Below are 12,600 nucleotides of genomic sequence, written 5' to 3' on the forward strand. Positions count from 1 at the left end.
ACATAGAGATAATAACAGATAGACTTAAACCATCACAGGAAAAAAGGAGGGACTTTGTCAGTGAGCTAGGTGGGTGAAAAAAGACTTCCAAACTTTTCAATGATCTGAATGCTATGAAAGGCATGAAAATTGAACTCCAACATTAACCAGGCTACTAATTGCACTGGCAAATCAATTAGTGACAACAACAAGAATGCTTAACTGTCCAATAATCAGTTCTCACAGGTCGCCAGGCAAACTTCATCTCGGGAGTCAAGAGAAGTACATCCTAGACTCCGTAACTTGCCCGAAGCGAAATCGATTTTTTCAACGGGAAGGAAACAGAGGAAGCCATTAATAGCTGCAAAAATCAAAACAGGATAGGTCCGGATGTCATATCCACTTCTCAAACATCTGGTTGAACTGGATATTAGCAATCTCAAAGAAGTGTTCAATGCATGCAAGATCGCAGCTATATGGAAAACACCGACGAGATTTCTCTTACTGAAACCCGTTAAGCCTCCTAATGTTTCAAGTTTCTATAGACCGGTATCATTTAGACGGGTACTACCACTTTTAGACATCAACGAAAACTGCCCAAAATCCTCCTTTCATAATGTTGCGTCGCAACACTTATTTTTGCTAATTAGACTTGCTTTAAACGCTTTAAAGACTTAAATGCTTTATGCTTAAGAAGAACTCAAGCTCATAAGGAAACAAGTGTTTTTGATAAAATCAGATGAAATTAGCAGGCCCGCAAAAGCATCACAGAAAATCATTTTAAAAAATAGAAGGTTAAAAATTCAGACCTTTGCATCACCTGGGCTGGAATTTATGCCCCTCGTTCAAAAGCAATAGGCACAGCGTTTCGCTACCGATGTGTTTGGTTTGTGTATATAACCCCTAAGTGCCAACAATTTTTTGTCCAACGACGGTTTTGGCTTTGCCATCTTGAATATTTAAGAAGCATTAAGACTTCTACAGACAACAAGATTATACATGGTGGCATAGCGTAACTCATGCTATACGTTAGGCTGCATGTTTAAGGAGCGTTTATAACATGCAATGATACGGAGCTTAAACATTCGAAATTAAAAAAAGAAAAAGAAACGAAAGAGAAAAAAACAGAGGAAAGAGAGAAAACAAAGGCAGAAAAAAAGAACAGGAAAGAGATAAAATGAGAAAATGAGAGAATATAGAAAAAAACGGAACAGAAGAGATTACAGAGAAATGAAAGACAAAAAAGACAAATGAAAGGGGAGAAGCGAAAAAGATACGAAAAAAGAGAAAAAAAAACAGACAAAAAAGAGAGAGAAAAGAAAGAGTAAAAAAGAGAAAGAAATCGAGAAACAAATGACAGAAAAGAGTGAAAAGAAGAAGAGAAAAGCAAGAGAAAATGAAAAGCCGCAAAAAGCCGGGGAAAATGAAAGCAAAAAGCGACAAAAAGAGAAACAAAACAGAGACAGAGGAGAGAAAAGAAAGAGAAAAGGAAGATAGAGAAAGAGAAAAAACAAGAGATGAAAGAAGAAGAGAAAAAGTAAGAAACGGAAGGGAAAAGCGAGACATAAAAAAAAGACAAAGGAAAAGAGAAAAAAAGCGAAAAGAAAGATAAACGAAAGACATGACAAAAAAACAGAAAGAAGAGCAAAACATCAAGATAGAAAGAGATGAGACAGAAAAGGCAGAAAAACGAAAGAGAAAAAAAATTGAAGAGAAAAGCAAATCAGAAAAGAAGAAGAAAAAGAGAAAGAGAGAAAGGCAAGAGAAAAATAGAGAAAAGCACAGGAGAAAAACAGAAAACAGAAATGAAAGATCGAGGAAAAATAGAGAAACGAAAGAAAAAAAGAAGGGCAAAGAAAAAGAAGAGAGAAGAAAAAGACACGAAAGAAAAAAAGCAGAAAAGAAGAACAGAAAAGAAAAAAAGAAAAGAAAGAGACAAGAAAGAACAAAATGACAGAGAGAAAAGAAAAGAACAAAGCAAGACAAAAAAGGCAGGGAGAAAAAAAGAGCGGATAGCAAAAAAAAAACAAAAAGCGAGAGACAGAAAAACAGAAAGGAAAGAGAAAAGAACAAAAAATTGAAGAAAAAAACGAAAGAGAGGAATAGAAGAGAAAAAAAGAGAGAGAAGAATGAAAAACAAATGCAAAAAAGAACAGAAAAGAAAAAGAGAAAAGAAAAGAAAAAAGGAGAAAAGGAAGAAAGAAAAGAGGAAGGCAGAAAAATGAACAGAAAAAAAAAGAAACGAACGAGAAAAGTAAGGAAAAGAAAAAAGCAAAAAAAGGGGAAAAAGACAGAAACAAAAGACAGAAAAGAGAGAAAACCCGAAAAAAAAGAAAGAAAAGCAAGAGAGAAAAGAAAGACAGCAAAGATAGAGAAAAGCAAGAGATAGAAAAGGAGACATTTGAAAGAACGAAAAGAAAGGCAGAGAAAGAAGAAACAATATAAAAAAGAAAGGCTCAAAAGAACAGAAAGAAAGGAAAAAGAAAGACAAAAACCAAGGACAAAAAAATAAAGAGAAAAACAAGAGAGAAAAAAGGCAAAAGAACGGGAAAAGTAGAGATAAAGAAAAAACGGAAAGGAGAGAGAAAAGAACGAATAAAAAACAAACAAACTTAAAGGAGGAACAAAAGAGAATAGGAAAGAAAGGTAGAAAATGAACGGAAAAGAAAAACAGAGATCAGAAAGTGAAAAAGGAGAAAAAACAAAAGGGAAGAAAGGCAACAAAAGAAGAAAGGTAGAAAGGCAAAAAGGAGAAGAACACAAAATAAAGAGGGAAAAGAAAAGAGCAAAAAAAAAAAGAAACCAAAGACCGGAAAGAGAAAGGCCAGAGACAGAAAAACGAGAAAGAAAAGAGAGCAAAGAAAGATTAAAAAAGACAGACAAAAACGAAAGAGAAAAGAAAATGAAAATAAAGAGAAACGCAAAAGAGAAAAAAAGCAGAAAGAAGGAACAGAAAGGGACGAGAAAAACAGCAAGCGAGAAAAGAAGAGAAAAAAAAGAAAAAAGAAAAAATGCCGAGAAACGAAAGAAAAAAAAGATAAGGACAGAAAAGAGAGAGAAAAAGAAACGATGCAGAGAAAAGAGACAGAAGCCGAATATAGAGTAGGAAGGAAGAGAAAAGGCTTAAGAAAAGTAGAAAAGAAAGAGAAAAGCGAGAAAGAAAAAACGGAAAGGAAAGCGAAAAGAACAAAATCCTAAAAGCGAAATTGAGGAACGAAAGAGAGAAGGATTAGAAAGAATAGAAGGTTAAAAAGAAAAACTAGAAGGTTAAAAAGGAAAAAAGCAAAGAAACGAAAAAAGACAGAAAGAACAGCAAAATGAGAGAAGAAACAAAAGAGAAAAGGGAACAAAAAAGAAAGAGATAGACAGAAAGGGAATAGAAAAGAAAGCGAAAAGAAATAAAGAAGCGAAAGAGAAGAGATAGAGAAGAGAGACAGAAAGGAACGAGAAAAAGGCTAGAGATAAATTGAAAAACAGAAAACACGACAGAAAAGACAGAAACGAAAAAATACAAAGAAGATAAGGAGAGAAAAGAAAGCGAGAAACGAAAATCAGAAGAAAAAGAGGAAGAAAAAGAAAGAGAAAAACAAGAGAAAAATGGAGAGTAAAAAGACAGAAAAGAAAGAGAAAAGGAAACAATACAGAGTAAAGAGAAAAATAAAAGATAAAGAAGAAAGAAAAGAAATAGCAGAAAAAGGCAAAAATGAGAAAAAGAGGAAAACAGAGAGGAATGCCAAAAGAACAAAATACTAAAGAAAAAATGAAAAATAATAAAAAAAAGAAAGGAAAAGAAGAAAAAACGAATAGAAAACGAAAAAAGCAAAAAACAAAGAAACAAGAGGAGAAACGCAGAAAGGAGAAGAAAAAAGGAGGAAAAAAGAAAAAAGAAAGGAAAAGAACAGAAATGAAAGCAAGAAAAGGAACAGACAAGAAAGACAACCAAAAAACAAGAAAAAGAGAAAAGGATATAAAAAGATAAACAGAAAGGAAAGAGAAACGACAGCGGAACGAAAGAGAAAAAGCGAAAGAGAGAAAATAAAGAAAAGAAATACAATGAAAGGAGAAAAGAAAGACAGAGAAAAAAAGACAGGGAAACCAAAGAAAGAAGACAGACAAATGAAGAGACAGCAAAAAAAAACAGGAGAGAAAGAGAGAGAGAAGGAAAATTGAGCGAAAAAACACGAAAAGACAAAAGAGAAACAAATCAGAGAATAAAAGAAAGACACGAAATTGAGAGTGAGAAAAAAAGAAAGAGATAGACGAAAAGAAGAAAAAGAGACCAGAAAAAAAGATAGAGAAACAAGAGAGAAAAAAAAGAAACGACAGAAAAGAAAGGCAGAACAAAAGAACAGAAAAGGCAGAACAGAAAAGATAAAAAATAACAAAGAAAGACAAAAAAAGACAGAATAGAAAGAGACAACCGAGAGAGAAGAAAAAGAGAAAAAACAGAAACTGAAGAGAGGAAAGAGAGAAGAACAAAAGAGGGCATAACGAAAGACAGAAATGCAGAAAAAAACAGGAAAAAAGCGACAGAAAAAACAGAAGAGAAAAAGACAAAAGAAAGACGAAAGAAAGACAGAGAGCTAAAACATAAAAGAGAAAAGCAAGAGATAAACGAAAGAGGGAAAAGAAAGAACAGAAAAAACAGACAAAAGAACTGAAAAAAAGAATAGAAAGAGAAAAGAAAGAAACAGAAGGGAGAACAGACAGAAAAGCGAGAGATAGGAGAGACAGAAAACAGCAACAGAGAAAAGAACGACAGAAAAGAAAGAGAAAAGCAAGAGAAAAACAGAAAGGAAAAAAAGAGAAACTAAAGAGAAGCGGAAGTAAAGAGAAGCGGAAGTAAAGAGAAGCGGAAGAGGAACGACAAAAAAATTAAGACAAATAAAAAGAACAGAAAAGAAAGAGAGAGAAAAAAGACAAAAAACAGAAAAGACCGAGAAAGCATACAGAAAAGGAAGAAAGAAAAGAAAAGCGAAAGAGGGAGAAAAAAGAGCGAAAGAGAAGCAATACAAGAAAAATTAAAACGAAAGAGAAAAGATATACAGAAAAAGGCAATAGAAAAAAACACACAAAAGCTTGACCATGTTGCATCTCTTTCTAGGTGTTTTACATTTCCTTATCATTTTTGCTATCATTTAAATGGACCATTCTTCATCTTCGATTTCATTTCGATAATTGACCTTTACTTAATCTTTGTTGTCAATATCAGTGATGCATTCGCAAATGTCATTCAAGGACTATTTTTGTGTGACATATCTTTCAGTGATGGAATCATTTTTTATAATCGGGTTTTTAGTCATTGACCTATTTTTGCATCCGCATCGGTCGTTGACTTCTTTGGCACAGGCAGCTTTTCTTTCAATGAACTATTTTTGCATCCACGATTAATCAGTCATTGACTTTTACGGCATAGGTAGCTTTTCGGTCACAGACCGAAGTTTGGCAATGGCTAGTTTTCGGTCATTGACATTTTTCAAAAAGCATGCAAAACGATTTGGTGCATATTTAAGGCGCCTTAAAACATATGAAGATTATGACCTTGAAAATGTTGGTGTAGGTATTGGAGTTACGTTTAAAATATAGATGGAAGGTAGATAGAGAAGATAGATAGTGACAGGAGAGACATGGAGCACAAAAAAATATGAAAAGAGGAGAGATTTTGAGAAAGGAGGAACGGTTGCAACGTTGTGGACAAAACTTTTGGTTGATTGAAATTTACTTAAAGAATCTTTATTTTCAATATCTGTGATGCATCGGCACAAGTTATTCAAGGACTATTTTTGTGTGATAAATTTTTCGGTGATGAAAATTTTTTTACAAGCAAATTTTCAGTCAATTTTCAGCAAATTTCAGTCATCCGCAGTTTTTCTGTCGTTGACCTTTTTGGCACAGGCAGCATTTCGGTCAATGAAATATTTTTGCATCCACGGCTAATCAGTCATTGGTTTTATGACGTACATAAGTTTACGGCCAGACACTGTTGTGGCAATGGCAAGTTTTCGGTCACTGATAGATAGATAGAAGATAAAAAGATAGATAGAGAAGATAGATAGTGTCAGGACAGACATGGAGCACGAAAAATGTGAAAAGAGGTGAGAATTGGAGGAAGGAGAAACGGTTGCAGCGTTAGTGTACAAAAATCCCGACAAAATACGCGACTCGCCTGCTCCTTAGCTCAACGCATTGCACTCCCGCTCCTCAACCCTTAGACCCCCGGTTCAAACCCGACTGTTGCCAGTCGTTTTCTCAGGAAACCATGTTTAAGGGCCGTTATGTGAAGACTCGGAGCTTAAACATGGTGCCTTTTACGTCGACACTGAATTAATATATAGATTATGATTTCTTAGTTCAAATCACGTGGTAATTTATTGTTGCATTTGTTGCAGATGTCATTTTGAATTGAAGTTTGAAGCGCTCGAAATATGAAGGTCAAAAGGATGTTTACCGCAACACATAACATTTTCAAAAACGCTATTCAACGATTACAGCTCTAAACATCCTAAAGACTGATATCTCTAAGATATCTCTAAGGGGTTCACCAGAAAGAAACCAGCCCACAGGACAAATATACTGCAAGTCGATATACTCCAACGATTCGATATGTTACTTCATAACGTGTTACTCCAAGACGTGATTGACGGCCCTTTAGACCCATGAATTGTCAATTGGTTTGTGTGTTATCACCATGGAAGAAAGTCCATGGTAGCGTTCTGAGACAGAGAACCAAAATGCGTCGACATTAGGTTCGGCGTGCCTCGGGGTGGAGTCCTATCACCCAATCTTTTCTGCGTTTACCTGGCAAAAATGTGATGTCCAGACACCCGGGTCGAGATGTCAGCGCCGAATGCGCAGAAATGCACTGAATGCGCAGAAAATATGTAAGACATGCGCTGAATGCGCTGAAATGCGCTGAAATTTCGAAATGGCGCTGAAACTTTAGAATTTCAGCGCACCTTCAATGCATTTCTCACACAATTTCAGTGCATTTTCATCTCATTTTTTACACAACTTTCAGCACCTTTTCAGTATATCGGCAGCGCATTTTTTACATGATTTCAGCGCATTTTCAGCACACTTCCTACATAAGTTTCAGCACATAATTTCATATCAAACGTTTTATTATCAAAAATTCAAATTAAATGGGAAGCATTTCAGATCTCAATAGCGCAGTGGATTAATTGATAGATGAGACACAGTGGTCGGGGTTCGAGCCTCGGAGCGCAAGAAAAGAGCTGAACTTTATGAAATTTCAGCGGATTTCAGCGCGTTTCTTACAAAATTTCAGCACTTTTCAGCGCATATCAGTGCACTATTATGTAGTGTTTTTGCGGTTAACTTTTTGAAAATTAAGCGCATTTCAGCGCATTTCTAACAAAATTTTTGGATTTTTTCTCGACGCGAGCAGGCATAAATAGCTGAAACTGGATATGTACGCAGTCAACTTCTCAATATAAGGAAAGATCTCAAGCAATGAAACAACAGTGGAAATGATCAACAAACTCAATCCAGTGGTGATAGACTTCCCGGAACCAAGATACCTAAAAGTGTCACCAGTAAACGTCTACAGGTACACATTCACGCCACACACCAATGCAGCAGCAGAGAAAAAAAGGTCAAAAAGTTTTGAAATAGGTGAATTTCAGATAAACAGATTTCGAGGGTAGCCGTGGTGACCCTACCCTTTATCACTGATCATCATTTAGATCTTGAAGCAGTAATTGAGATTCCACGCCCTGAGGAAAGCCGACAGCAGCCTTCGTCTCATCTCAGACTCTTAAGTGTAGTAAAAGCCACAATTCTTCAAACGCAGCGAACTTCAATTAGTACAATTGAAGAGTGTTGTACTGAACGTTCTCTCTCTTCTCTATCCCTCTCCCAGGAGGTAGAACAAGGAATTACTCCGACTTCCTACCTCCAGCGAAGAAGTTCACAGTCATCATTTTATTCATCGGTTCAAACGACCGCTTCAACAAAGGCGGTACAACAAATTATCGAAATTCCAAAGGCATTTCCAAAAATCTGAAGGACCTAGCAAACGTGACAACCACTCTAGCTGAAGAAGTTTTCGGACTTGTCTTCCTACAATGACACCAGAACCCGGAAAAAACTAAGGTGGTCAACATAATCCTACTAGATCTCAGCAAATCATCTAACTGGAAGTTCACGGGAGTTTGTCACTATCCCGGCAAAGAGATGTGTCAAGTAAACAACGCTGTCTATCTCACGCTGGACGGTCTGAAAAACCTTAAGCGCCTGTTCAAAACTGGCACCCTGAACAAAAAAATACTGTGGAGAAAAACAGTAAGGAGTCCCAGCTCATATACTGTGGGTATGTTAACCCCACGTGCACCTCCGTCAGCTAGAGCCCTTGCTAATGAGTGAATTAACTGTCAGCTGATGTTTTTCCAAAAGTTTGCCATTAGGTTTCCCCAGGATTGATAACCACTTTCATAGACTTGGACTACGGTCCATTAGCTTAAGTTGAGATTAAGTATCTATCGAAGGGCCGACGTGATTTCCAAAAATCTGCTGGACCTTATTCCCTGAGTCATTCCCACCAACCCTTTGATTCAACCCAAACATTCCAGATTGGCCAACAAAACCAATATACGCGAGTCATGCTTCAACTGCAGCAAGACAATGAAAAGAGCCAGAATTTTGTGCTTCGCATGCAACAAAATCCTACACCTCGCTCCAGAATGCACTCTGTTCGCCGACGATGAAATAAAAGTTCTCGTCACACCTGATGAAAACCTATACCACATCTGCAATGACTGCAAACCGGAAAAAAACAAACTAATTAATAGAATTGTTTAAGAACCGAGTACCAAACTAGATATTCAACTGAAGAACCTTCAGGAACAGATGAAAGCCCTAACCGATAAAGAGCAAAAATCCAGTGAAATCATCACTCATCTTTGGAATGATGTGAAAGCAACTAAAGGTAAACCATCCAGTTGCCGATCAGCAGTTGAAAATGTGCAACCATGAAAAATTGTCACCTCCTTCATTGTCCACAGGACAACCCTAAGACTCCGAGTTTGTGGAATACCTGAGAGCAAGGCTGAAACTGAGCTTGCAAGAACCCGGGAAGACCTTGCCGCTATCGACATAATCAATGACCACCCGGAAATCGATGACAGTAAACTGTTGAATGCTGTTAGAGATGGAAACTTCAACGCTCAGAAGGGACCTCAAACCTCAAACGCTGCTCCTCAATACGGAAAAGGCCTTTTGTAATAATCTAATTCTCAAATCAGCATGGAACTGACTGAAAGAATACAAAGAATTCAAATCATACATCAGTCTTGAAATGTTGAAAGAAGGTCTTGAAAAATAAAACAATTGTCTCAATGAAAGAGGAAATCTCATTGATAAGGGCTTTGATGCGAGCGCCTTTGGTGTGAGAAACCGCCTGATGCCTGATGTGTTACAAAGAAAACAATGGCTCTCCCTGAAAGATAGTGAAGTAGCAAAACAATTTGAATGGCTCAGTCGAGCACAAACCAGCAAACTAACCTTCGAGTACAGGAAGTGAAAATGCTGACATACAACACGAGAAGAATTCTAGACCTCAATAGAAGACTAAAACTGTCCAACTGTATCTTTAACTCGAATTACGATATCATCTGTTTTTGTGGCACCTAGTTGACAGAGAATGTCACGACCGCCTCGGTCTTCCTGGAGAATTACAATGTATAAAAGGACGACGGGACCGCCACAGACGCTGGATAATGAAAGCACGGATGAGTACTAAAGTGCGCATGAGTTTCAGCAAGTAAAATGCTGAAAGCCATACTACCTGGTAATGAAAACTCAATTAGGCGAAAAAACTCTTATCCTATGCTGCAGTTACGACGCACCTACCCCGAGTGCTTACCAATGGTCTTATGATGAGTTCTAAGTCTCCTGAAAGATTTTCAAGACCTAAAATTTGCTCTTCCCTCTGAACATTGTGACATTATGGTCATCGGTTATATCAGTTTCTCACAAACAAACTGGGAAATGTTCTCCTCGCTCAAGGATTATGAGACTCGATTTCTTGAAAAGTTAAAGGACTTTACTCGCTCAACACACCAAGACTCAGCTTGACGTCGTGCTATTTGATAGGCCAGCAATAGTATTCACCCGTCGAGTTGATCCCTCTTTCATCAACAAATTAACCGGCCGAATCTCAGACCATTGTCCCAACATCATCACCATAAGCACTAACGGCAACTGCAGAGCGGAGAATTTGAGAAAATGTCATTATGCTTTCCGCAGAGCTGATAGGAGTGGTATGAATGATTCGATGAGAAGACAACCATTCATGCCCTACTGTTTTAGCAATGTAAACAAACTTTTTGAGCAATGGTACGACTGGATATGGGAAAAAATAGACAAGTTATCACAAAATCAACCTCAGATCAACCGAAGCGCTAACCTTGGATCACTGGGCCCATGTCACACACCATTGAGGAATTGGAAACAATGAAGCGCAAAACAAATCAAGGCCTGGCGAGGGTGGTGAAAATAAAAAGGCTGGAGAAAGAAATCCTGATGGCGTCCGAAGTAGACCTCGTTCAATTTGAGTCTAAACTCTTTGTGGGAAAAACCTTCAGTTGGATTCAAACTTTTCCTAAATTTGTTCGCAAAGACCCCGCCATCCCACAGAGGGTGAGAAGCGGCTCTAGTACTTCAAAAAATAACGATGAAAAATGCAAACTTTTCAAGGACTAATTCATCGGTGTTTTTTCGGAAAAACCAAATGGACTACGTAATATCTCTTCCGCCGGGAAACTTGAGTCAAAAAAACCATAGATCAAAGTCAAGTTGACAACTTTTTGAAACAATTAGACTTAAAAAACCCATTGGACACGACAATGTTGGAAATCTTATTCTTAAATCATTCCTTGAATACCTCGGTAAATTGCTCACCTTAATCCTCAAAACATGTTTGAACAAATGTACCTTCCTTGACACCTGGAAGACTTGTCAATCAGCGCTGATTTTCAAAGAGGGCAACAGAGCCGAGTTCAGATTTCAAAAACGAAGGTCAGCAAGTATCCATCTTAGTTTAAGTTTTGATCAGATCTTCGATCACTATGACAAGCTAGACACATACCAACTGTCAATTTTATATCTCTATTTTGCCAAAACTTTTGACACTGTTCTCCACAAGATTTTTTACAGAAAATTAGAAATTTTGACGCTGGAGGAAAACTTCTCTCAACAATCCAATCATAAAAAAAACCAGACAGCAATATATTCGCAAATAAGACAACAGATTGTCCCTTAAACCATTAACAAGTGGTGTCCCAAAGGGGTCCAACCTCAGCCCCCTGTTATAATGCTTTTTATTAGCAATCTGCTTGAGTCATTAGATGAGGTAAGCAGTTACGATTACGCAGATGATTTCAAAGATACTTGACTGAATCAGGATCAGCTGGACAACTTAGCTTACCCGACCGAAAATTGTCTAATTTCAAACAAAATGATGTCAAAGATCAAGAAATTGACACCCCTCAATCTGAGAGGCAACCTGCAAGCTAACCTAATGAAGAAAGTTCGCACCACTGTCATGAGTCAACGCAACTTAGGAGTGATATTGAACAGTAACCTCTCTTGGTACGAAAACTTCACCCGCAGGGCAAGCAAAGCGATGGATGCCCTGTTTTAGATCAAGCGAAATCTCTAGCAGAATCACTCAATCTACACAAAAATATGCACCTACACTGGCTACGTTAAGCACGTCAAAACCTATGCCTAAGGAAAGTGACATGAAGAGTAAGTTATCCATTTGATCATATCATGGATATTTTGAAATGATGTATCTATTGTATCTTTTGTAACTTCCATAAAATTTTTGACAAAGTATCTCACAAAAAACTCCTAAAAACGTGTGGTCATACAGAATCAGAAGAAGAGTCCTTAAGTGGATCGAAGCTTTCCTATGTGACCAGAAACAGCATGTCACGCTGAACTGCGCGTAATCGTTGAAACAAGATGTCAAAAGTTGCGTGCCGCAAGGTAGCGTCCTGGGACCAATCCTCTTTTGTCTTAATAGCAGCTTCATAAAGGATCTCCAGATTGTGTTCGGAGCCCAGTCTACATGTTTTAAGACGACTTAGAGATTTTCAGTGAAGTCAGCTGCTTTTCGAACGGTGAGTGGCTCCAGCAAGACTTGTTTGTCCTGGAAGATGGGAGCAAGAAGTGGGTTCTTCCATTCCTCCTTGAGAAAGCCAAAGTTTTTCATCTAGGGAAGAGCAGACTCGTTGGTAGGAAATATTGTGCAGAGAGCGCCAACAAAGTGAAAATCGCAAACAAAATCTTTGGGGTCTTTCCTATTATAGCCCCCCAGCTTAGTGGTCAGATAACCCATAGCCCCTCCAAACATGGTAATTATACTATAATGGGGGGCTATAATTTCATTGGGGGCTATAATGGGAAAGACCCGATCTTCGGCCTCATCAGGAGAACTTTCAACAGAATAACTGAACAATTTCAGATACCTTGGCAAGACCTCACCTCGAATACGCAATTCTGGTGTGGAATGATGGAAGCAGAAAAAGATCAAAACTATCAAAAATGTTTAAAGGAGAGCTATGGAAAAAGTGTCTGAACTGAAAGATCATGAGA

The sequence above is a fragment of the Convolutriloba macropyga genome, chromosome 9, assembly GCF_964194025.1.
Source record: "Convolutriloba macropyga chromosome 9, txConMacr16.3, whole genome shotgun sequence".
Lineage (NCBI taxonomy): Eukaryota > Metazoa > Xenacoelomorpha > Acoela > Convolutidae > Convolutriloba > Convolutriloba macropyga.